This window comes from Tachypleus tridentatus, chromosome 6, assembly GCF_004210375.1.
Source record: "Tachypleus tridentatus isolate NWPU-2018 chromosome 6, ASM421037v1, whole genome shotgun sequence".
Classification (NCBI taxonomy): Eukaryota; Metazoa; Arthropoda; class Merostomata; order Xiphosura; family Limulidae; genus Tachypleus; species Tachypleus tridentatus.
This window is the reverse complement of record NC_134830.1, coordinates 110,964,576-110,991,842: the sequence shown is the minus strand read 5'-3', so window position 1 is coordinate 110,991,842 and position 27,267 is coordinate 110,964,576. Positions and strand designations below refer to the sequence as shown.

General features: G+C 34.7%; 1 protein-coding gene across 6 annotated transcripts in view; it reads left to right on the top strand.

Annotated features, from left to right (window-relative positions):
• LOC143253298 (plexin-B-like) overlaps window positions 1-27,267 on the top strand; it is a 133,858-nt gene that overhangs the window by 47,079 nt on the left and 59,512 nt on the right. For 2 of the 6 annotated variants that reach the window (XM_076506949.1, XM_076506944.1), the window contains exons 1-2: window positions 913-1,066; window positions 3,772-3,968. The exons of 2 other annotated variants lie outside the window; for them this stretch is intronic. The gene's annotated coding sequence lies outside the window, so the exon portion shown is untranslated. Of the gene's footprint in view, window positions 1-912; window positions 1,067-1,133; window positions 1,151-3,771; window positions 3,969-27,267 lie in introns of those variants that run through there. 2 more of the 6 variants (XM_076506945.1, XM_076506948.1) reach the window with 2 other exon arrangements.

Here is a 27,267-nt window from a genome sequence, read left to right as displayed (position 1 = left end):
GGTAAGTTAACTTTTGTTTGTGGTTTGTTAAGGACTAGACTGCTATGCTGTAATGAATATGATTTTCAAGAATACACAATTGAATAATAGATTATTCATTCACAGTCTTAAAGTAGGAGCTTCGAATAATCCATTTTAATTTGAACTGAGAATTTGAAGCTTTAGTTTGAAACGAAACAGTTTTTCTCTGTTGCAAAAGTGTTATTTTATTTCATAAATACCGAATAAAACTATCGATATTACTTGTTACTGTCTTTAGCATAAAGCTACACATTAGGTTATCTTTCCTTCTTCTAAAGCGGGGATCGAACCCTGGATTGTAGCGTTGTAAATCCATAAAATTGTCGCCGTAACCTTTAATGAATCTCAACATTTAATATTCCTGTGACAGTAAACATATTAGTAGCTAGTGTGCTTAGATAGAGAAATTAGAGGGTTTATGGTCCTGGACCCGTTGCGACAAAAACGCACTCGGCCTTCTGAGGTCATTGATGCTTCATATGAGTGATGGTCGTCTTACTTGTCGATTGCAGTTGCCTTTAAGTTGGCGGCTGGGTGATGTTGCTAACCGCCTTTTCTCTGTTGTCTCTTAAAAATCAACCTATTGCATGTATCCCTCGAGCATCGTTCCGCAAAATTTACAACCAAACATATATTTTATTGTATATTTTTTGCAATAGTTATGACATGTAGTTAAAGGTTCAAAGGTTTTACCACTTTTATAAATGTATGCTACTAACTTGTGAACATATTACGTGTAAGATACTCAAATAAACGTAAGCATAAGACAAAACACAAAATTCACAATAATGTCGTTAATTGTTGGTAGTAGGCTTAGTGAAAAACTTCCCACGTGCTCAGAAATCGTTAAATTACCCCTCCCCCTTCCCTTATAGTGGAATCTTCTACTCGGACGCAGCATTTTGTTCGTGAGCCACGAAAGATAACTAGGGCTAACGTTACTTTAGCAGTTTTGAGATCTGTGTTCTGTGAACGGTGGAAACGCTATTAATATCAAGTTGTGAAGGGAAGCGATAGTTGATTTTACGCACCACTTGATGGCACCGTAAGTTTTATTGTATTTCTTTAAAAAAACAACTCAAAGTAATGAAGTTCAGTAGTCATTTTTTTTCCTTCCAGAAAAGTTGAGGTATGTCTAGAAGAAAACTGTAATTATTGCTTAAATATTGTAAGAGAAGCTGTTAAGGTGTTTATTTAAGTTTAACATGATTATGGATTATAACTGTATGTTAACTAACATCTTATTTGTCAGGTGCGCTTTCCCCTAGTTGTGGTGTTATTTTAGTCAAATTTGGTTGAGTTACGCAAACTGTTACATTTACGTGGAATCGTTTGTAGTTTCGCGTCGCTTGTGACGTCTCTTGGGATTGAACAAGGCGCGTTCAAAAAAAGAGAAGGTTTGTGCGAATCGCAATAAATTTAAAACATGCTTGCTTTTAGTCCTTTTGTGGTGCTTTTAAAAACGCGTTTGTTATCAATCAGATCGAGAAAAAACATATAACGTTTTATAAAAACATTTTCAAGTAACGAACTGAATAGATATTTAATTAAATATATTTGAATCTACCAAAAGTATAGAAAAAATATTTTGTGCTTAAGTGGCCGACACCTGTGACACGGTAACAATAAAGCAGCCTGAAAGCTAATTACTGGACCGTGATTGGAAACCAGTCTGGCAATCGGTGCTCATTTGTTTATTTTTGTTTACACAAGTTATGTTAGGGAAGGGAGCGGGGCGGTCCGAGCGAAAGCTCCTTCACACCACGACCAAACATTAATTTAACTATTCGCAATAATTAGTTGCAAGTTAATCGACATTGAAACAGTATTCCCTGTTCCATCATACCATATCCAAAGCACTGAACGGTCCAAGGTCCAGTTTCTCAGTACAGTGTGAATTAGTCATACTACTCTTTACCGTACTGACCAAACAAACAAACGCCGTATTGTAAAATCACGTCCTGGCCAGATTAAATCCTTCATTGACACTAACTGCGCTTCAAAAGATTCCATATATTTCTACTAAGTTCCATACGGTATATGAGGTGCAAAATATTTATTAAAAAAGAAAAAGGGATACAATTGTGAAACAAACGCAAACTGTTTATAATCATAAGTTCGAAACACTGTTTGTACTCTTATTTTATCTTCGTTATTAATTCCTAACCCCGTATGGCATGCCTTGATTAAAAATATACTGATTTTACGATTTCAAAGACCTCTCTTCAGGATATAATGTTGAGATGGTTCCGTCAAACACAACTTACCTACAATATTTTCAGCTAAATATAAATTACAAGAACTAAATACATTGTTATATAGATTTAAAGTATTAAATTCGTATTAAAAAAGAAACTAATTGAAGCTTACAAAATACACGTTCACTACTTTTATATTCTATTTTTTTTATTCTATCATTCTTCTTCAGATTAAAAGTACCTCTGTCATATTTCTGAAATTTACAAAAATAATATTATTTATTATCTGTAAAGTTTTAATAAAAAATATCCTTCACTCACTTTATCATCCTAATTTGTGAATTCTATTAATATTTGTACGTAAAATGCAAACATTTACTTGAGTTCACAGTTTTTTACACACCCCTACTTTTTGTGTGATGTAACTAAAATGTATTATTCTTTTAGGTATTTAAATTTGTTCATAATATACTCGTTTACAGACACCCTCGCACACATAACAAAAACATAGAACGAGACTAAGATCCATTTGAGTGACATTTTACATGAAAAGAAAGGAAAGCGTTAAAATGGCCAGAACAAATTTGTAGTTATGTTAAGGCACGAATTAAATGATAAGTTCGTTATCCTCAACAACAGATTAACATAACATGATAATAAGGTGAGGAAATATAGAATGTCTTGAAGCTGTGTGCTAAAGCAAGACCACATAGCAGTGTGAATACACCGTTTCTCACACTTAACCTCCTTTAGCCAATCTCTCGGACTGCGAAGGGAAAGACCAAGATGAGGGACACAATCCCATAACCATCCCTGCCACGTTTCGCTGTCTGCAACTAGTTGTGAAACAGTGGCTATTTTAGGGAGGGGAACACCACTGAGGGAGTAATAAGTAAATCTTACCTCCTGGTGTTTACATTCCCTCACCTCTTGTAATCGTGTAAACTTAAATTTTGTTACAGTGGGGAAAAAGCTAAAGCAGTAGAGGTTCAAGATAGAATAGTTCCCCACTGTAAAACTAAACATGTTTATTCTTCGAACGTTTCGGTATTTACACATTCCGTCATCAACGATTAAAAATGTTTTTTGTTGTTTTTTAAATACAAGTACACGCATCAACACACATGAACACAAAAATGCCTACATATATAACACAAGAAAGAATATAAGCTTCAATACGGCAATAAACAAATGTATATAAAGTATGTAGATGATTTTATTGGTATTTTTAGCGAAGATCTTTCCAATGGACTGGCTGTGTGCGTTCTGCCCACTACAGGAATCGGATCATGTAGTGAAATTTTAGTGTTGTAAATACGTAAATTTACAACTGACCCATCAGGAAATATCCATTGAAATAGCTTTTTTTAATCACTATTTTAATTAAATTAGAAATCTTAATTTAACAGGAACTCTATTTCATTAAGGTACATCATATGAAAAGCGATAAAGTTAAGGAAAGGGGATTGTTTTAAAATTCAGTTTCTCTGAAAATTTAATAAAATTATTTCAAGTTCTTTTAATTAATTTTACTATTTTATTTGTTATTAAGAAAATTCTTCATGATGGGCTATCTATGGTTTGCCTACTGCGAGTTTCAAATCCTGATATCTAGCAAAAGAATTCAGACTTGCTGCTGAGCCACCGTTACCGCAAAAACATGTTCCAAACTTTGTGGCCGTAGCGAGCTTTACAGATGATTGCCAAACTCAGCTATTAGATCAGACAAAGACAACCAAAGAGCTGGTGGTGAGTGATATTGATTAGTTGCCTTTCCTCTAGTCTATCAGTTCGCATTTAAGAGACAACTGTGATCAGATAGTTCTTGTGTTGTTTTGCGCAAAAATTTTGAAACAGTATATTTCATGATAAACATTAAAATTATAAGGGCAGCATCTGCAGTGACATATTCCATTTTTCTTTAAACTTAGTTTCATTAGCATTATTTGCTTTAAGGTTTTTATAATACTTTGGACGTTATTATATTTTTTTGTTTTACGCTTGTGAAAGTTATCATGCGTTCTTGGTTTAGTATACAAGTTTTGGGCTAGTCAAAATGTCCTAAGCTCACCAAACTCCATAGGTTATTATTAGTATTATGATCGAAAGTCTCGTCAGTAGATAAAGTACCAAATTAAAGATTAGTTACATTTTAATCATTATTTTTATTTTATATTGACCTTAATAAATTACTTTTATCAGCTAGATATATAAAATAATCTTCATTTATTTATAAAGTTAGCTTGCTTTGATCAGAAGATATTGCTGTTCTTGAAGGAACAGCGGTCGGACAGTCACACTGCTTAAATTGTCATCTAAGTGTTGAAATGTTTGAATTTAGTTGGATAATCTTACACTGTAAACTAGTCTCACATGAGTCTTTCAGTAGTACGAAAACAACCGTACTCTGTGTCCTCTAGCTCATGTTTTGACCTTAGAGGGACCAATGATAAATTACTGTTGTCACACTGGTTCTAAATTACTTTTGTGGCATCAGTGTTGTATTTCCGCTGATGGTAATACACGACACACACACACACTTATTTGTTCCCGTTTTTCGATCCGTAGCTGGCTAAGTTTGTTAATTAGCTTCAACAGTTGCAAACCAAATATTTAAATTGCCTCTTTTCAGTTCTTAGGACTTGTATATAGTTTGGCTACGATAGAAATAGACGTCATTATGCGTTTACGTACTTGATTTCATCCACAGGAATACAAATGCTCATTGTAAGTGAATGTACTTGATGTGGCACAGAGGATTACAAGTGTTACTGTGAGCTTCTGTACTACATGTGGAACAATGTGGCCGAAGTTGGAATATGGAAATATATATTTTTTATTATAAGAGCAGCTCGTAGTGCAATTTTTATGGCTCTGTGATATTCACTTAAGCACACAGTGTGTAGTGTTATATGTATAGTTCAGGATTAGTTTCACGTGTGCATAATCTATTTACTTTTTACGTATATAACAATAGTTTAGATGATATGATTACTTTTATGCACACATTAAGTCTAACGTCGTGTATATGACCATCTATCGATGTATACACTATATGTTATTTAGCATTATTAATGTTTGACCATTAGATTGTACTTCACCTAAAACATATTAAGAATTATAATCATTTGCTACAGAAAGTCCATTTAAAAATTTCTTGAAATTAATGAAAATGTCTCTGTATAACTGTATCGTTCCTCTATAAACATTTATCAAAATTTGATGTAAAACAGTAACTTGGTTTTAAAATAATACACTATGGCATTTTAAGAAAATGCTACCACTGTGCTAATATTTTAGTTTCTTTTTCTTTAGTTAACAAAATCGTATTAAATTGTTATTGTTTCAGTATGTACCAACGGTTCATTTTGTTAAAAGTTTTGCTTTCAGCGTCGTTTCGTTTCAAGTAAGCGTTAGGTAGTAACTTTGAGCTTGCTTTTATACAAACGAGGGGCTGGCTGATATAACTTTCACCTTACTTTCCCATGAACAAGGGGCTGGCTGGTATCTTTCACAGCTTACTCAACGAAGGATATAATACTGTAAGAGCAAAGAGGGTGTAACTAGTTGATTTGGTCTAAAAGTATACGTAGGTAAAATGTTTCTTACATAATTAAAAAAAATGTAAGAGTACAAAGCGAATAGGAACAATCGGTTTGTCATTGTCTTTCCAGTAAAATGAAATTATATATCGCTCTACTATAGACAAATGACAAAACCTCCTACTCCTGGTGTTCAATAAGTCTTATTAAAGTTTTATAAGTTTCCACATTTAGCTTTAATCTATTAAATTTTCATTACTGAACTTTGAAAATTAATGACCCTAACTGTAAAATCTAAAGAATAAGTTAATTAGCTTGTGATAGCATAATTAATGATGAAGTGTATTTTTTTCTGTGTATGGGAAGCAAGTATATGATTACAATGCTTAATGGTTGAAGGTTTAAAACAGGGTGACATCTGATAATCAATCAATGAGAATAATTGCTTGAGTATGTAGGTGTGAACAAAAAATGTCCACTGATGCTCGTGCAATGAAGCAGGCGGACACTGTGATCTATTCATTTAAAAATCAAACAGTATACCACCAAGCTGTACTTCTTTGATTCATTAACCGATAACAGGCTTATGGTTATTTTCGTAATGACTTACAGAACATAAAGTCCTTTACACTAGGCTACTATTACTCTGCCCAGTTGATCCACGAGAATATTAGTGTCAGATCTACGCGAGACCTATTAGTTATTTGGTGATTAATTATCGTTCTTTTTATGTAACGTAAATACATATGATTAGAATTCATTATCATTGGTACATGATATTGTTTACTAGGGACATTCTCAGTTTTCAGTTTATTATTATTATTCTTAGCCAATTCCCTTAATAGTAGTTATTTATATTTCCTTTGTCTGGTTTCACTGTTAGTGAGTTGATATCCACGAAAGCGTTTTTAAATCATAGATCTGGTGAAGGCTGCGCAGTTAAATAAATTAACTAAACACACACACACAAACATCATCGAAAAATCAATTATCTAATTAGAACAATGATTGTGGTTTCTGGAAGTAGAGCAATTTTAAAGTGCTTATGAATTAAATGAGAGAGTAAAAACTACATCAAGTCACCGTGATTTTGCATGAAACAAGTGAAACTGATTTAAAGTAAACGAAAAAAATCGGAGAATGTGTAAAGTATACATAATGGATACCTTAATTCAGGAGATTAAATAACATACCGAGCATACTTGTTTTAGGTATATCAGTAAGACTATTTTCCAATATACGTTGCTTTCTACAAACCAGATATAATTTGAAACATTATGCCTTTTATTTATAAGTAAAAACAAATGTTCCTTGTGATCTTGTCAAAGGTTTGTTTAATTGCAGAAGATGTTTGCTCGAAAATGTATAATTATTCAATTGTGTTCTTTATCTATCTATTATATACAGTCTAAACAAATATATACAGATAATGTACTAAAAATGCACACATATCTATCTGTGTATATGATAACGTACATAAACAATATACATATCGCAAACCCTTAAAATATGTATCGTAAATATAACTGAATTTTTTTATTTAGATTGGTTAAATATATATATATATGCATAAATATTACTTGATTTCACGTAAATAGTATGTCGGTTGAGATATGCTATTAGTTATTCATTGATTTTCGTCGTTTGACATATGTTCATTATATTTACAAGTTAATCATGTACTACTACAATATTCACAGACAATGGCCTGTGTATACTGTAGAGGTGTGGATGAAGCTATGTAGAACCTATGATTCACACCATAGTCCTGATTGATTACATGTCGTTTCGATACTGGTTTTTCGCGTGCGTTTTGGTGAATATCTAAAGGCGGGTTACTCCTAACTTTTTAGGTGATACTGCTCCATTTATTCTCTCAGAAAATACTTTAACTTTTCTAATTTCAGTTCTTCACCTCACTGGCTCAGCGGGAACTTTACGTGTGGATATAATTATGCATCCGTTTCGACTTTGTTAATCTATATTAATTTCTGCATCCGTTTCGACTTTGTTGGCTTCAGGATCCTTAATAACACAAAATACACAAAACATAAAGTACCGTCTAAAGTGCATTAAATCTCCCTAAGTACCGTCGAGGTTTTTATCTACTTTACATAGAAAATGAATGATTATTAATTGATATATGCAAAACTGAATTCTACCGCTCTGTCATAACCAGGTGGTTAGGGCGCTCGACTCACAGTCTGAGGGTTGAGGGTTCGAATCTCCGTCACACCAAACATCCTTGTTCTTCCAGCCGTTGGGGCGTTATAAAGTACAGTCAATCCCACTATTCGTTGATAAAAAGAGTAGCCCGAGAGTTGGCGATGGGTGATGATGACTAGCTACCTTCCCTCTAGTCTCACACTGCTAAATTAGTGACGGCTATCGCAGATATTCCTTGTGTAGCTTTGCGCGAAATTCGAAATTAACAAACAAACTTAGATCTTTCCTCTCTCGAGAACCATGCGGAAGTACAGGTAATATGATAAAACATATCATTTACACTATAGGTTTGTTTTATTAGCACTTGTTTGATTGTAACAAATAGAAGTAAATGATGCAATTTTTTACTTGTATAGATGTTGCAAAACTTGGTATATGCAAAATGTAAGTTTGTTTTGTTTTTGAATTTCGTGCAAAGCTATTCGAGGGCTATCTGCGCTAGCCCTCCCTAATTTAGCAGTGCATTTATTGTCCAAGTGATCTCACGATATGTAGGTTAAAAAAATTAAATCTTTATGAAACGTATAAAAAAAAAACGTATCCGAAAAAGCTAAGGATCTTAACATCATTTCAACCTCACTAGATGTTTACAAATATTACGTATTCGTTTATCAAATGTATATGAGTTGTGTAGTAGAAAAACAGCGAAACACTATATCGGTTGTAAGATTACATCGAAACTGCTTTGTTAGGTGTTATAGTGCTGAAGCCAGGCAATCTGTTGATTGTAACACGAAATACATCGCCTATTGCTCAGATGGGTGATATGTCTTCCTCGTTATCCTTCACGAATAATTAATTATACGTTCATTAAATGGGTATACCTCAAGGATCTTGATGTCGGATGGTTTGTGAAACCCAAGAGTCCATAGTCATGATAATTTTTCGACTTGAGTGCCGTTCAACATCACTTATTCCAAACCGTGAGAAACCCAGCTAGATCACTATTTCACGTGTCTCGAGACACACTACGTTTATTATTGATTCTCGGTTGTTTTAATTTTATATCTCGGAAGGGGCGATAGGAAATTCTGTGCACTCGTTGTATTAGAAACTCCAGAAAACGTTCTTATTGTATTTGGTTTCATACGTGGATGTTAATTTCTGTATCTACCTGTACTTTTTGACGTGTTGTTATTTAATTAATTTTTTTTAAATAGTGTGAAAATAATTGAAATGGAGTCAAAATCACTTTTAGTGTTTCAAAAAATTGTTTTTTGTGGAATGAAGAAAACTATTTACATCTTTTAACGTTCTACAATAAAGTCTCTAAAGTGTTGCTACATTCACGTGCTAAACATCTTCCCTTCTACAGAGTTACAAGCTTCATAGTAAAGAGAGGTTGGGAGTAGCTAAAGAACATCTATTTTCAGTTATATGATGTATATTTCACGGAAATTTGTAGAAATAACATGTATATCACACGATGAAAATTTTCTATTGACACACAAAAAGATGATTTTATTATGAGTTGCTTCCTTTGGTGTTGGCTAATCGATTAGTTGCGTCAGAAGTATCTATTGCCATAAATCATGAAAGGTAAAGAATTTACTTATTGTCATTTAAATTAGAATCCTTTCACCGTATTCTCTTTTCACCATCCATCTCAATAAGGGGGTTTCCTTACATCCATTTTTTTGTAATCGTAGCAAATGATTTAGAAAATGTTTGCACAGTAAATTAAACAATGTAGTTTAAAAGCGTGTGCATAAGATTAGGTAAACAAGTAAAATCACTTGGATAAATCTTATTTATTACATGGAATTCATGTACAAAACAATGAGGATGATTCAGCTACGAACAGTATGTAGTTATATCGACGGGCAAACGGACTGTCATCCATCATAACAGAAATTTCATTTGGAATTGCTCGAACGCTTTTGATCGTTTCTTTTACAGTTTCTGTTTAAAAACTAACAAAGCACATTTAGCATTATATATCAGGTATTCCTTAAGGACAACAAGGGACCTATTGGTCTATTTAGGCAGTCTCTTCCACTTAACTTTGAAATAAAAATGAAACACTCAGATCCTTTAAACTTATTTTAAATTAATTACATCAATAACATCTGAAAGCAACGGATTCCAAAAGCCAATTGCTTTGTTAGAGAAGTTATCTCAGCTAAAGATGACTCTTATTTGCATGTCCTAGTCCTATTGTTCTCATTGGTAAATTCGAAAAATGCAGGTAAGGATTGAAGTTTCAATACGCGTTTTGTCAGGTGCCGTTATATTAGAACACACTCAATTTTTTTGTTTCGAATTCACGAAGGAACGAGTGTGTCAGTGTGTGTGTAATATTATAACCATAAAATATTCAGGCCGTAAACCAAAACACATTAACATGATTTAAAAAAAAATACGCTGCACATTTAAAAAAAAAGGTCCTAGAGTACAAACTACAATGCGGGTTTATAAAATGTATCCTAGGTTTTGGAGGTAACTGCGGAAGTAAGACCCACAATGCGGTAGGGATACATCGTCTATCAGTCTTAACCTCCATTCGCCAGTCTCGCATAAGAAAAGTAAAAATTAGGAGAGGGAGGTGTGAGTGCTCAAACCAATGACGTCCCACATCTATATCACCTTTCACTGCCTGCACACAGATGTGGTAAGGTGACTGCACTCCCAAGTTAAAATAAGAAAAAGATGAAAAAGAATTAGAAAAAAAAATCAAAATATATGTATAATACTTGGCAGATACTTAGTACTGATAATACAGAACTGTTTCTGACGCTATTCATCGCTTTATAACTCCGTAAACGTCGAATCTGTGTGTAACCTTTTCAGCTGCTCAATCTTTTCTGGATATTCGAATGGAGAAAAATAAAGTTCTCCTTGACAGAAAACAGCGGCGAATCTACAAGAACACAAGACAAAAAAATTATCGAAGTTAGGGGTTGCACATCGTGTAATAAAAGTTTCTCCAGTATTATACATATAAGCAAGAATTTCATTATTGTGTGTGTGTGTGTATATATATATATATATATATATATATATATATATATAAATAACCTACATTGAAAATGTTGTTCAAAATTAAAAGTAATTACACAGATTTTTAATGTGCAGTAAGTAAATTTTAGATCAATGCGTTACATAAGAAAATGCGTTACTTTTCGATATCGCTGTTCGATTGATAAACTTCTCAAAAGCACGTTTTCAGCTAAAAGAATTAATAAGACCAACTGGTCACGGATACGCTGAATTACAAGTAAATCAGTTTTTGATTTCACTGTTTGGATTATTACATTCTTAATATGGAGACAGTACCAGTTATATATATAGTTAATCAATTTTGGACTTAAGCTTAGGTTTCTTAACGTTCTGGTATGGAGATATGGTACTCGGATATGGAAGTGTTGGATTACTAGAAACAATATTAAATCATTTTTTGTGGTTCAGCTTTTGGATTCTTGTTTTATTTCTTTAAGTACAAACATTTAACATGAGTTTCCAGGTTCTTTTATTTGCGGTCGTTTTTTTTTTTCCTTTTTTCTATTTCTAATGCTGTTTCGTTTCGTTTGTTTACATGTTTTAGCTCAAAGCGACGCAATTAGCTATCTGCCCTTTGTCCGGAATTTAGTATTGTAAATGCGCGAGCTTATCGCTGATCCGCTGAGAGACTTATTTACTGGAAATGATTTCTTGCCAGGAAACTTTTAATTTTTCCGTAAATCGTGGGTTTTTAAGTTTTCTCTCACGTCTTCACCAGGATTATGTTGAATGACATATGATAGTAATGACTGTGAATTGTTAGTATAGGCTTAGTAAGCGATTGAATGACATATGATAGTAATGACTGTGAATTGTTAGTATAGGCTTAGTAAGCGATTGAATGACATATGATAGTAATGACTGTGAATTGTTAGTATAGGCTTAGTAAGCGATTAAAACGTCAACATATTTAAATAAAAATGCTTGAGCTAGAAATATGTAGGTTTGATACTAGCTCGTTACATATTCATGATAATAGTATATTATTAGTAGCCTGGGCACGTGCATCCACTTTATTCAAACAGTAATATTGGTAGGTGTAAGAGGGTAGTTAGGTTTTTGCGTCATTTGTCTATTTGCTCATTTAATACAGTAATGGATGTACAAGATATACTAATATATTTAATACAGTAATGGATGTACAAGATATATTAATATATTTACTACAGTAATGGATGTACAAGATATATTTCACGATTTTGTTGATATCATTAATAAAGTTATTTTCTTACTTTTTATCAATTTACTGTAACAATTGACTTGTGATAGAAATGTTTTTCGTGTACGAAAAAAAACAACCCCGTCTTAATGCATATTGTGGTATTAGTTCTTACTCCACAGATATGTATTTCTAAGTTATTTAAATACATTTGATAATAGTTATACTTCACTTACGCAATGTACTTCAAACCATAAGTTGTCGTTTATGAAAGTTTTTGATAATAAGAAGCACCGACCACTGTTAAGTCTGTTGTGTCCACACCAGTATGAGGAGCCTTGGTATTTGGCGAAAGTTTTTGTTGGCACTTGATATTTGCAGATGTAGTATATTTGTCACCATATAATATTATTTGCTCTAAGAACTCGCCGTGCGTTATTACTACGTACTACTTTATGTTAGTTTGCTTGACCAGACATAACCAAACTGGAAACATGCCTTGAGAACATCTCGAAGAAGTAACTAATGCTTAGGTCTGAGACTAGGATAACAAATTTTGGGACCCGAAGATTTCACTGCGGCTATTCCATCGGATATTTTTATACGTGATAATAGATGGCGCTTGCTGCAAGTGAGCATTAGACTTGAGAATTTGTTGATTTGAAGTTCAAATTCATTGCATGGATAAAATGATGCAAGTTGCTAGAAATAGCTACGTGATAAATTTTGATTGCATAGATTTAATCATGATCTATCGAGAAAATTAGCCCTAACCCTCGCGGTAGCAAATTAATATTCTAGGTTAGTGTTTGATACCACTCTAGTATGGTCGTTTGAATTTGCTTGCGGAGCAAATACAATTTATAATGAACTAGTTGTTTCATTAATACTGCGATTTAGAACTGCCTTTGTCCGATTAATTGAGTAACGATAAACTTTATTTTTAAACGTACTATTTATTTGATAATAATAATAAGACTGACATTAAAATGTAATTATTGAAGAGCTATCATAACTTGTTCGAAATGGCTTCGGAAATGAGTTATCTGACGGTAGAAGCCGGGAAAATGGCATTAGCTAAGTTACCACCAAAATGCGTGAGTGGGCGTGAACAGTATTCCAACAATAACAAAAACTGAGTAGGAGAAGATAAACAGATACGCAAACGAGTGTTAAACATCATGAGTTCGATGTTGCAGCTGCTCTTTTGTGTCGAATAATCTGTCTGATCAGTTAAGAACCATGGTTCATGATGCACTACACGTTAAAGTTGAAGTACACCTGCCTCACTGAGGTCTTCCAAGATAACAGGGATCAACAGCGGTTGTTGTAGAGTGTTTTTTTTACGTTTAGACATGGTGTTACGATATTAAAAACTTTAAATGTTATATAGGGGAGAACGAGACAGAATGAATGTAGGGAATAGTATTCTGACAGTATTAAAAATATATCTTGTTGTATCTGTAACAATTCTCAGATGTGTAAAATATGCACGTGCCACACACCTGTTCCTGGGGTATTGTTAGAAAGTTTCGTTTATAAATATCTCACGTGAAATGTCATACTATATTGTAAAGGTATGTTGCGTATAGTTTCGGTTTACATTAGATATAAGTTACTTTAAGAATTATAGTTTACTTGCAATCGATAAATTTGCCATGATAATATAATGTAATTATATGTAATATAATATAACTAATAAATAACGATTAACGAGTTTTCTTTTTTTCACATCCTTAAGAATAACAAACAATTTAAGTTCAAATATTTAATTATAAAATCTTTAACTTTTCAACGAAATTATAAAAACATAATTTACCTGGCACAGATAGAGTTGGTTTTGTTTTTGCTACCGTACCCACAATGACTGGCCTTCTTCCCCCATTTTTATTTTAACAAAACAAACCGCATGATAAAGTATTTGTGTTCTGTTTCCGAAACCTTGTGTTTTAGCAATGCAAGTCCGCAAACTTAATATTACCGCAAAGTGGCTAAACATTATCTGAACAATTGGGATAAATGGCAAAGCTTCTTGGTAAATACATTGCATGGGCATTCTCCAAATATGTAACATCAGCCAGCTCATTCATCAAAGACTCTTTTAATTTCAAGTCTAATCTAAATCAACTTAATTATAAAGCCTTAATGGCCAGTTTCGATGTTATATCCCTCTTTACAGAAGTTCCAACCACTGAAGCCTGCAAGATAGCCTTAGAACTCTATATTCGAGACCTTAACCCAACTATAGACATTCCCAGTAACCAGTTAGCAACCCTCATAGAATTCACCACGATAAAGACAAACTTCATGTTCAACAACCAAAACTATATACAAACAAATGACCTAAGCATGGGCAACCCAGCATTACATCCACCACTATACTGGTACAGATATGTAGATGACACGGTTGCGGGATTCAAATCTACAGAACACATACTTAATTTTTTCAATCACATTAACTCTATACATCCCAACATTAACTTCACATGTGAACAGGAAGAAAGCAATCAAATATCATTTCTTAACCTCAAAATTACAAGAACTGACACACAATTCAAAACAGAAATCCACCGAAAAATCACCCATAGTGGACTATACATTGCTTGGGACTCAGCACATGAAACAAAACAAAAACTCAACATACTAAGAAACCAAATAAACACAGCCATAAAACTATGCTAACCAGATAAAATTAACGACGAATTAGACAAAATAAAACAATACTTCATCAACATCAATAAGTTTCCTCCACAAACCGTAGAAAATATTACACGCACACACCTAGACAGAAAACAAAATCAACCAACTAAAGTAAATATATCTCACGAATCAAAAAATCACGAAACCATATACTGCTGCATACCTTATATTCCTGACATCGGCAAACAAATAACCAACATTTGGCAAAAACTAGTAACAAAATATGACATTCCAGTTAATACCAAATTTATTCAAAAACCAGGCACAAAACTGAGGTCTATACTATGTAAAAACTACACTGACAAACACCACACCAAGATTATTTATAAAATACAAAGTGATAACTACTACGACTTGGAGAAACAAGTAGAAAAATGGAAACCAGATTCAAAGAACATAAAAGGTTACCTTCACACGTTTTCGAACACTGCAAGTCAAATAAACACAACATAACCATAGAAAACACTCAAATATTAAATAAAGAAACAAACATAAACAAACGCAAAATTAAAGAAGCCTTACCTATACAACAACTTAAACCCAAAATAAACCAATATAAAGGAACGCCTTTATATCTATATTAAATATAATAAAATAAAATTATATATTCAAACATCTAACATCGCCCTCTACATTCCGACACTCAGTTACACAACCCCTTCCAAACAAGTGGTCAGCTTCCGGTCAGTTACCTCTTTCTTTGTGAACCTGACGATGACCGAAGAAGGTCGAAACGTTATTCGTTCTTCTATGTAAAATATTTTCTCAACCCAAACGAGCCGTTTTTGCATATATATATTTGTTTTTGACTCGTGGTTAGCGTGTGGTGAGGCCAGGCCACAGCTGTATTATAGTAGTTTTAGTTAAAATTCCTTTACGCGATTAGAGTAGCTCAAATATTAGTGCTGTCTGTTTTTGACCAGTTCTGTCTTCTCCAGTTTATCGGTGAAAAATTAGGGACGGCTATAACAGTTCTCTTGTATAGCTTTGCACAAGTATACTAATCATGAAAGACGAGAAACAGTTCCTCGAATGTTATTACGATGCTCTTTATACAGATCAGTGTTTTCAGGTATACTACATCAAGGTAACATAAACTTAAGGGCTCAATCTTATAAATTCACATCTTCAAAATACTAACCAGCACTGTCAACATAACGTTTACCGTATTTATAAAGTTCTACTTGAACGTTTCATGCTTCAGGTGTTTCTAGTAATTGCCTTGTTTTTATGGTAATTCTTGCCGTTGCTGTAACTTAAATCAAGAGTTCTCTAACTGTGGGAAAGGGTCGGGTACCTACTTATGTAGCTCCGGCGGTCGACTCACAATCTTAAAATCGAGGGTTCGAATTTCCGTCCCACCAAATATGCCAACGAATTCAACTTGTTAACTAAACCAACAACTACAGAACGGGAAGATATAATTTAATGACAAGATTGGCGACTGTAATTCGTTCTGTATTTTTCTCTCTCCCTTTTCTGTCCATGTATCAAAGACTTGCTTGAAATTTATAATTTGAAGAGGTGAGAAAAAGTTTGTGGGTAGGTTCAAGTATCCGTGTTTATCTGCTTATTGAATCCGCTAGTATCCGTAATCTGTATATCTGGCGTTATTCCAAAACTTGAATTTGCTTATGCATATTTGTCTAAGAGATCTGTGTGTTTGTGTAATTGCTTTTACCTGCAAACTTGTAGGCCTGAAAACATGTTGCTACAACAACTGTAAATTTGTTTGTAACAAAGTCGTTCATAGATGGCAGGATTTAAAGATAAAACGTTTTATGATAACTTTTCCCTTCTCAAGAAATTGTGATCTATTCCAAGAGGTATTAATTCACCTTCTACTTTCGTTCAATTGCGTTTCTGTGAGAATACTGTACTATGATAGTACTGCTGCATTTGATTTGGAAAGACCAACACCTGCCACAGACAGCTTGTATTCCGAAGTAACGAAGAAAGGACCTTCCTACAGAAACAGTTATGGTTTTAACATGAATGATACGAGTTTTCGAGACATTCCAGAACACTGGGTTTCCATATTGTGGAAATGAAGGAGCGTTAGAAGTCCTGATCAGAAATTTCAGCTTGGGTTCCTAAAATTAATCACTTTGATAGATGGAGTAAAACTGCACATCTGGAACGAAATGTCTTCATATAAAAGAGTTTATTGTGCAGATTCGTTTGTCCGTTACGTGCAGGAAGCTCCATGTTTTTTGCTTTAACGGATGGATTGCAGTCAATGTACCACTTTCAGTAGCCACAAATCAAGGGCGTTTCACACCGACGATACTGTGAGTTTCGACACTGGGATGAATACAATGGAAAACCATAATGTGGAGCATTGAATTGTTTCTTTTCTGTGTGGTTTGTCATTCCAGTAGTGAAAAAACCATGTATGCCAGTATTGCAGCATTTGTATCACTGCTGCGATATACGTATTGATTGTATTATGTGGGGAAACACCACACTTCATAATCCACTATGCAATATCGTACGCCGTGCCTTTATTTGAGACACGTGAATGCTCACAATCTTTTTCTGTCTCAAGGCTTCATGCTAAATTGAAATAAGACTCACGTAGGGACCAACCCTAAAATCTCGCTACATTGGGAGATCGTTTGTAATAGGAGAGGCGACCTATTCCATCAGTTAACAACTAAACTCATGGTATGAATAATCTAAAAGGTGTGGGCACAATCCCTATGAATCAGTGGCTAAAGGCGTTGCCTATTTTTTTCAGGGTGCATTATTCTAATATTTTCTGTAATATATATTATTATTAATTTTTGTTTTCTTGCTTAATATGAGAAAGGAACTTTACATTAGACTTTCCGATTAGAATAATGGTGTTAATGCCACGTTATGTTAAGCTAGAGGTATAAATGTTAAACGTAATTCAGTAGTAAGAAGAATTTAATTAAGAGCTGGTTGAATGTCATCAACCATAAAAATACCAATAACAATAGATATCGGCATTACTCTTTGTAATTATTCGTAATTGATTTCATGTATTTGCGCCCAACAGTAGGTTGAATGTTATTGATAAAATATCCATCGATGTTAACATTTGTAATTATTTTAGAGCGAATTAGTGTCTTGTATTTTACTGTTACTCTTTTTTACGTTCTTTTTTTTAAAATTAAAATTATTTCTACTTCGTTGTTGGAACCAAGTTTAGTATATAAAAAATTGCTAAATTAAATTAGCTCATTACTACTTGGTCCTCGTTTCTATTTGTTTTTTGCGCAAAGCAACACAAGTGCTATCTGCTCTAGCCGTCCATAATTTAGCGATGTAAGACTAGACGGAAGGCAGCTAGTCATCACCACCACCCCGCCAACTTTTGAGCTACTCTTTTACCAACGAATAGTGGGATTGACTGTCACATTATAACGCCCCCACGGCTGAAAGGACGAGCATGTTTGGTGCGAAGAGGATTCGAACCCGCGACATTTAGATTACGAATCGATTGCCTTAACCCACCTGGCCCTGCAGTCCCCTCGTTTCTTTTCACAAAGGAAAGTTATAAAAGTTGGATACTTCGCATAAAGAACGTTTTTTGTTGTTGTTTTTTCTGCCTTACCAAGAAAACATTAGAGAGAGCATAGGGAATAGTTTGAACTTAAAATAAATCTGTTATTAAAAATCGGAATTGCCTTGAACGTAAATCATTCGGTATTTGTATGCAGTGCCAAAAAGGAATAGCTGTGGTAACTAAGGTCATGCGTGCTCTGTATAATAGGGCAACACATGCTCATACCAAATAATCAACGGAAACTTTCGAGTAGATATCCTTCATGAACGTGTGTGTAAACAGCCCGAAGTCACTTAAACTTGAGATAGGCGACATTGCCATGACAACCAATTTAAGTGGGTGTATGCTACGGGATCAATTCAACAGTAATTCTTAACGTGGTTGATAATAAGGAAACCATTTCTAGTTTGTCAAACGTCACTGTGAACTTGGCCTTTCCCTTTTCCAAGAATCCAGGTGAGTTTTGTTTGTTTAACGCAGGGCTCCGCAACGTACTCCGTGCACTGCCCGCAACGGTAAGTCGAACACCAGATTTTAGCGTTGTAATCCGTAAATATGCTGTTGACCCACTTCTGAATCTATATAAACCATTATTTCGCGAGCGGGGCTCAAGAAGAATAACTATTCCTGGGGATTCATGGCTCTTCGAGGCTTATTACATATTAAACCAGAATACCTGCCAAGCTAGTTAGAAGGTAAGTTGCCACAATGAATTTGATGACCTTATTAAACGTATCCTCACTCTAATGTGATGACCGAAGAAGGTTGAAACGTTGTTTGCTCCTCTACATAAAAAAATGTTCTCAACCCATACCAACTGTTTTTACATATATATTTTTCTCTACAAGTGGGTTTTCTCGTCATCACGGGTTAGTATCCTTACTCTGCTCTTAGAAAAACAAGATTATTATTTTGTTACGCATTAGCAAAGATGTGTTGAAAAGAAAGGGGCTGAAGGACGAGAACAACTTTGCTATCGACATTGATATCTTAGCATCTGGTAGTTCATTGTTTGTGTTTTTTATACTGATTTCATAATTAAACTTCCTTACACTTCTCTTCGTCAACTGTTGTATATCAGAAGTTGCTTCATTATATTAACCGGAAATATTTGTTAATAATTGGTTCACATTTGTTTTGATTAAAAAACAAACAAACTATGAATACAAATATGCATGGTTTGCGTCCCATTGGCAAAAAATTGTGGTCCGTACATTGAGGCTACGATGGCATTATAAGAGTGACAGTCAAGTCCCTTAACTCGTTTAGGACAATTCGAGTTCGTAGTGGATGTCGTCGACTAGGTGCTTTCTCTACAATCCATCAGTTAAAAATTAGGGACGGCTAGAATAGGAAGCCGTAGCCTCAGGGTCGTGGGTTCGAACCTCCATCTCATCAAACAGTTGGTCTCCATATTCGTTGGTAATAAGAAGCCCAAGAGTTGGCGGTGGGTGATGATGACTACTTGATTTCCCTCTAGACTGTCATTGCAAATTAGGTTTGTTTTGAATTTCGCGCAAAGCTCCATGAGGGTTATTTGCGCTAGCCATCTCTAATTTTAGCAGTGTAAGACTAGAAGGAAGGCAGCTAGTCATTACCACCCACCGCCAACTCTTAGGCTACTCTTTTACCAATTAATAGTGTGTTTGATCGTAACATTATAACGTCCCCATGGCTGAAAGGGCGAGAATGTTTGGTGTGACGGGGATTCGAATCCGCGACCCTCGGATTACGAGTTGAGCACCTTAAGCACTTGGCCTGTAAATTAGGAACGGCCAGAGCAGTTAGTTCTCGTGTAACCCAAGAACAGGTAGACCTTGTGTAGTTTTGCAAAAATATCCGAAAAAAAAAATCATTAAAACTATATGTGTTATCACGATATTGTTTACTTAAATCAATGTCCCGATTTGCACTATAAACCTATGGACTTAGTGCTGAAAGCGAAATGGAGTGTATTTTCAAGAAGGTGTCAATTTATGATACTAACATGCAATTTTTATCGTATTTATATATGTAATTTATTCAGTGGGAATTGTTAAGTATTACAATTTCAAGTGGATTGAAACTGAGTTAAATGATAAATTAAGTTTAGATGTTACCTAAATGCTTGTGCATCCAATTTATATTTGCTAAAAAGATTGATACACACACAGTTTTCTCTTTTAATACAAATATATTTTAATATACAAACAATAACACAATTTACAACAACGGTGATTACAAATAATGATTTATGTATACTTCAAGACTTTCGTAGACCGCAGCTTGCAGAATCAGCCACCTGTCACTACCCTTATAGTTTATTTGCTCTGTGATAAGACTTGTGAATATAAGGGGTCATAATCCTAGATCCATCTGGCGAAAGCAGAACAGACACAGCATAACCAGGTGATTAAGGTATTCGACTCACAATCTCTGGGTCGTGGGTTTGAATCCCGGTTGCACCATACACACTTCCCCTTTCCGCCGTGTGGGCGTTATAATGTGACGGTCCATCTCACTATTCGTTGGTAAAAGAATAAAACTAACAGTTGGTAAAAACTAACAGAAATGTTAGTTTACTGCTCATTCATCTTGGAACTGTTCTTTTAGGATTTCAATCAATAAATTGAATGAGATATCCATGTTTTACCTGTAACTTCTATATTATGTTTACTGAGTGTGTTATCAGTTATGTGGATGTAAATATTTCTTTCCCTTTTTCTCTTGGACAGTATTCAGTTATTTTCGTAGTTTTTTTTATTTGGTGTTTTTATTTTCTTGCTGGTGTAAAGGGTATTGTAGATAGATCGATATAACATATAACGTCTTTTTAAGGTCCCGAATTCTAACTTTTGTTGGTCTTTCTTGCAGCCTAGAATACAGGGGGGCCGGGTGCAAGAATTAGTAGTTGGCCCCCATGCTACAGTTTATATGGAAAGTATATATGCATGAGCGAGAGAGGATGACCAGAGACAAATAACTATGCATGATGCATCGGAAACTCAATTTTAGTAATAAACTATCCAGTTTTAAAACATACAAGAAATGAAATCATATGCATTAATAACTAGGTAAAAGAAATTGTACTTCCAAAACACTAGTTCAAGTGAAATTATCTTGCTCTTTCACTGGCCTTCTCTTGTTTATTTCTCTGGTGTATTGGAGTCCACATTCACATAAAATGTGACATGATGTTATTGTTCCCCATTGGTTCTCTAGGTGGTCTGATATGTACTAAATGCGATTGTATTGGATACTGATTCTATCTTGATGCTGCTAACATATCTCTTGTATTTCCTCACGGATACTTTTGTCTGTTGTTTTCCACTTGCTTAGTCTTGGTGCTTATATTCTGTATATGTTCTTTTATTAACTGTTTGTGGTATCCGTTTTGAAGATGATGTGTTCTTTTTTTCTCTGATATCTTCTTCGTTACAAATCTTGAAACTTCAGACTTTGACGCACGTTATTACATTGGTTTGATTGATTTTCAATCGTTGTATTGAGTAGTATCTGTGTGTTTCCTGTAAACATATGAGTTGTGTGTTTTTATAACTAACCACCATGTCTAGTAACGGGAGTTTATTTTATTCGGTTTCCATTGTCAGTTTTCGCGGAATATTGTCTGTATAAGCGGTTCGTGAATTCTGAAATTTTGTGAGCGTGTGTGTGTGTGTGTTTGTTCAAATACTACGAACATGTTATCAACATAAAACAGCAGCTGTTTTGAAGGTGCTATCTTATAAATATTCAATAGAGAAGTTACGCAGCTAGGCCTTTTGTTGTTAGTGTTTATTTTCATGTTCTGTTCTATATAGAAAGTCGTGAGTTTTAGTATTGTAGAGATTGCTAGTTCAATGCTTTCTCTGCGAGTTTTGCCATTTTCACAGCTGTTGATGGAGCTGTAGAGGTTGATACGTTTGTAAGTGAGTTAGCTACATTGTGGTTGCTTTCATAATATTCAGCGGTTGGATTGCGTTCTTAACCTTGTATTTGTGGTGTCTAGCTAAGGAGAGTTATGTTGAACACGTTCAATAATTCGCAGTGAGTGTGAATTTCGCGTAAGGCTACACGAGGACTATCTGTGCTAGCCATCCCTAATTTAACAGTATAAGACTAGAGGGAAGGCAGCTGGTCATCACCACCCACCGCCAGCTGTTGGGCTACTCTTTTACCAACGAATAGTGGGAGTGATTGTAAAATTATAACGTTCTCATGGTTGAAATGACGAGCATGTTTGGGACGGGGATTCGGACCCACGGATTGAGGGTCAAGCGGGGAGACTGATTAGACAGCCTTATTTATGAATAATATCATTAGTCGTTTGAAATGTTTATGAATTTTCTTCTCTGTGTTAAGTGTTGGGTTAGGCTTAAGCTTCGCATAATGGATGCCATCCGTTAAAGCTTAGAGCATGTTAGAACATTTCTCTTTCTCCGTTATTACAATGACATTATATTTGTCTACTGGTATAACTTTTATAGTGTTGTTTTTCGTAAGTTCCTAAGGTTATTTTTTTTCTAATAGTGGTACTATAATGTAATTTACATTTCATGACTTTCTGGGCTGCTGATAGTACTTTGAATACGAATCGAATTGTTATTTTTTCCTAATCATAAAGGTTGTAGCCTTTAAATTATGCCATGTTTAAATTGTAGTTACACCTAGGGACTGTAAAGGAAAAATTAAAGAGAAAATTGTGCATCAGTAAAATTTTTATCGTGTATTGCTGACTGATTTTCTTTCCTTTTGATGCCTGAAAAACGGAAATATCATTAAAGGAAGAGAAGGTTTCAATTGATGGCGACTTTGCAAGCACTTCCTTTGTTTAAGGCTATAGCTGTGGGATTAGCGTCAGTCACTGACTCTTCAAGATGTACATCATCAGGGAAAACCGGAGGAGTACCCAGAGGAATAATACGGAAATTGGAAACAATTTGAATGCAATGATTCATGTTAGATGAATAGTATACTCTGTACTGAGTATATCTTAAGAAGTAGGGGGGAAAGACAACCATTTGATGAAATTCTTTCACATCGCTTCCAAGTAATCGAGTTTTTGTCTACTGTCGATCATGGTGATATCTGCACTATCACTTAATTACGCTGGATTCTATTAGACGAAGCATACCTATATAAAATAATTATTTCATTCATCAGGGGCTTGGAATGGCCAAGTGTGTTAAGGCGTTCGACTCGTAATTCGAGGGTCGCGGGTTCGAATTCCGGTCGCACCAAACATACTTGCCCTTTCAGCCGTTGGGGCGTTATAATGTTACGGTCAATCCCACTGGCGGTTAGTGGTGATGACTAGCTGCCTTCCCTCTAGTCTTTCACTGCTAAATTAGGGACGGCTAGCGCAGTAGCTTCGCGAAATTCAAACAAACAACCATCCTTTATCAGATGCATTTGTTACCTTTAGTCGATGGTTTAATCGAAAGAGGGTAAGTTTGTTTTTTTTTGTTTTGTTCAAATAACTTCATAATTTCTGTGACACACACAAAAACATTTACGTTCTACTGATGATAATAATAGTAGCCCTTCTTTTCAGTCTATTAATTTCTATTGGTTTGATCCATTATAAGACTAAGTAATTTGGGAACGGCCAAAAGCTTAGAGATACTACTGTTTGGCTTTTCTTTTGTTACTTCAAATTTTCTTGATATATGACGTTTACAGATTAATATACTTTAAGGGAAATGATTACATTTATTTGGAAAAATGATTAATTTATTGAAAATGACTTTGTATTTATTTTATTACAATTAACAGCTTTTATAGTAAGTAAGAATAGTTTTTAGAACAGCCACTGTTCTACTGTTTAGTTTAGAACAGTAGTTATTCTAAAACTGATGTTACTTACTGTGAAGCTGTCCAATGTAATAAAATATATTTTATCAACAAGGAAACTTAAAACAAAACTTTGTGTTTGGTTTTTACATCAGTTGGAACTGAATTTACGTTTCACGTTCATTACGAAACAAACCCAAAAAAACATTGTACACGAGAATAACACGGTTATGGCTTAATCGACTGAAAGGGAGCCACCTTGTGTATTTTACTACTTTGTAGTAACAATAATTACTGGAATAATTTTACTGAAGACAACAAACAACCTGAATTTCCACAATTTTAAATAAAGACGACGGGTGAAAATTTGTCAATTTTTTTTGAAGAAGCTAAGCTTGGTTGCGGACATTTTGTCTTTTACTGTGGTAATGGTGCTCGCTTGGCTGAAATGTTGACCACACGAGTATTCAATGGCAGTTGTATGTTGTACATATCCAAAAACCATTGTTATGTAGTCGTTCTTATATAGAGCAAAGCTGTATGTTCAACCGCTCATCAGTTAGTGTGTATTACACATCTAAATTAATAACGTTGTTGTTAAATTGAACAGAAATTCTCAGTAACTGATTATCGTAATTATCCCTAATGTTAATTTGTCCTATCGTATAGCTTCTACATTTAAATAAATGTACTTGGTGTTAAAACGAATCATTCTATTATATCGTTACAACTAGTAAAAAATCTGTCGGAAACTGTGCATGACCTGGTGGTTAGAGCAATTCCAGACTGCGGATTCGCGGTTCGCAAACTACAAAAATGAGCTCCACACTTCGGAATAACGTGCGCTTTGTAAAATTTCGGTCAAATTCCCCTATTCGCTTGTACAGAGGTTGGTTGATGGTGCTTATGTTGATTACCTTGTATTACCTACTCGTCTCTTAGCTCAACATCAGGGACGTTTGTACACAAATGGGCTTTTTCACAATATTCTGAACCAATTCTCCTGTTACATGAGCTGTATAAAGGTCCCCCTCCTCTTTAATTGTCTTAGTAAAATCGATTTACTTTCCAACAAGTTCAGTTTAATACTGAATATTATACAACACGACAGAAAATCAGTCATGATTTCAATTTATTCGTAATATGTTGTTTGCTAATAGACTGTGTTTCCCACCTTGATGGAGTGCTTGATATAATGTTTGATGTTGTCGATTTCAAGACCGTGCTCTTCATTATTAGTTAATGGTACAGTATGTAAATAATTTACTGCTATATATTTATTTTATTGTCTACATTTGTCTCAGTTTAATGCATGTAACGTATATTGTTAAATGTGTATTGCGCATGTCCCACCTCCTGTTCTCTAAATTTGTAGAAGATTCTTGAGTGTAAGAATCAACAGTGCACTAGGTACGTATGTAATGCTAATGGTTTACAGTACTGTTATCAAAACCTAAAAGGTTTTTTAATCGACGCACCAATAGACCATAGAATATTGTTGGTTCAAACTAAAATTTCCGTCTGTTTCAAACCCTAATACTTAGTATACGTAACATAATAAATCGTCCGGGATAAATTATCATACGTAACAAGTATTATACAGCATTTATTTGTTCCTTGCTTGGTTATACGTAACTAGTGCATCATGTTCCACATTTGTATTATATGCTCATGTTCTAGGCTAGAGCTTCCCAGTTGGGTGAATGAGTATTGTTAGTTACACAAATTCAAGAGGGAAAAAGTCAGTAGTTATTACTATTTATTCTAGTTGTTATTTGATAATAAATTAAATTTTTGTTGTCTTCATTCTAGTTGTAGTTTGATGTATAGTTAGATCACAATAAAGAAGTTTGCATATCATTTAGTACTTTTTGTCCTTTTTCGAATTGGGATGAGTGAAATGTTGTGAAAAATGTATAGGAATGAATGATATTGGAAAAGGTTTAAGAAGCACTGTTTTAGAAATACTCATAAGTTCTTTTTGTACTTTATCTAGTTCTTACGAGACAAGTCCAAACAATTTCGTCTACAGTTCGAATAGCTCAAGGTTCAGCTATAGGTTTGTTTGTTTTAATTTCGCGCAAAGCTACACGAGGAATATCTGCGCTAGCCGTTCCTAATTAAGCAGTGTAAGACTAGAGGGAAGGTAGCTAGTCATCATCACCCACCGTCAACTCTTGGGCTACTCTTTTACTAATGAATAATGGGATTGACTATAACCTTATAATGCCCACACAACTGAAAGAACGAGCATGTTTGGTATAACGAGGATTTGAACCCGCGACCCTCAGTATTACGAGTCAAGCGCTACTAACCACCTGGTCACGCCGTGCCATTTAGCTGTAGACGTGTTATAAAAGTATCAATTAGTCCTTTACTTTTGTTCGGAGTACAGTGGGAAGTCTTTGGGCTGGTGGGTTCTGCTGGCTGGCTGCTCTGTTTCTGGTCAGTGTCGCTCAATGTTAGATATGGGTAAACCTGAACCCTAGGGGTGTTTGGCCTGTTGGTCTAGTCGACGTACTCATAAGGCGTCCTCTAGTTCTAGTTGAAAAACCCCATTTATCTCCTGCATTTCTCTATAAATACGTACCTTATAGGAGGGGGGCTTAAAAATAATATTAAAAATGGAAATTGGAAGATGCTTTTCTTGATTAAGCCGCGAAAACTATTGGGGTTAACTTTATTAACAACCAACGTTAAGGTTTTCCACGAAACATACTTTTAAGTCCTTGCATAGATTACAGTTCGTAAATCCTTTTATCAAGCAGTAAGTCAAACCAGAGAATAATAAAGGGGGGAGTAGTCCTGAAAGGAGTCGACGCATGGTCAACAGCTCATTATTAATCACTGCCACTAGGCTCATCTGACTGACTCCAGGCAACAGCTGACTTTGCTGACGTAGACGTAAACGTATTTCGCTAAGGTAACCAATCGCAGCAGTTTTCGTCCTGACTTTTCTTCCTAATCCGAAGTGTCATCATCGGCTAAGTTATTGAGTTCTCTTGATTGATAGGAGTGTGTGTGTATGTTTGTGGGGGAGCATTCGAGATATTAGTTCTTCCTCCAGCTTCAAAGGGGCTTGTCGTTACTGGTCCTAATGAGATGGTTGTTTGT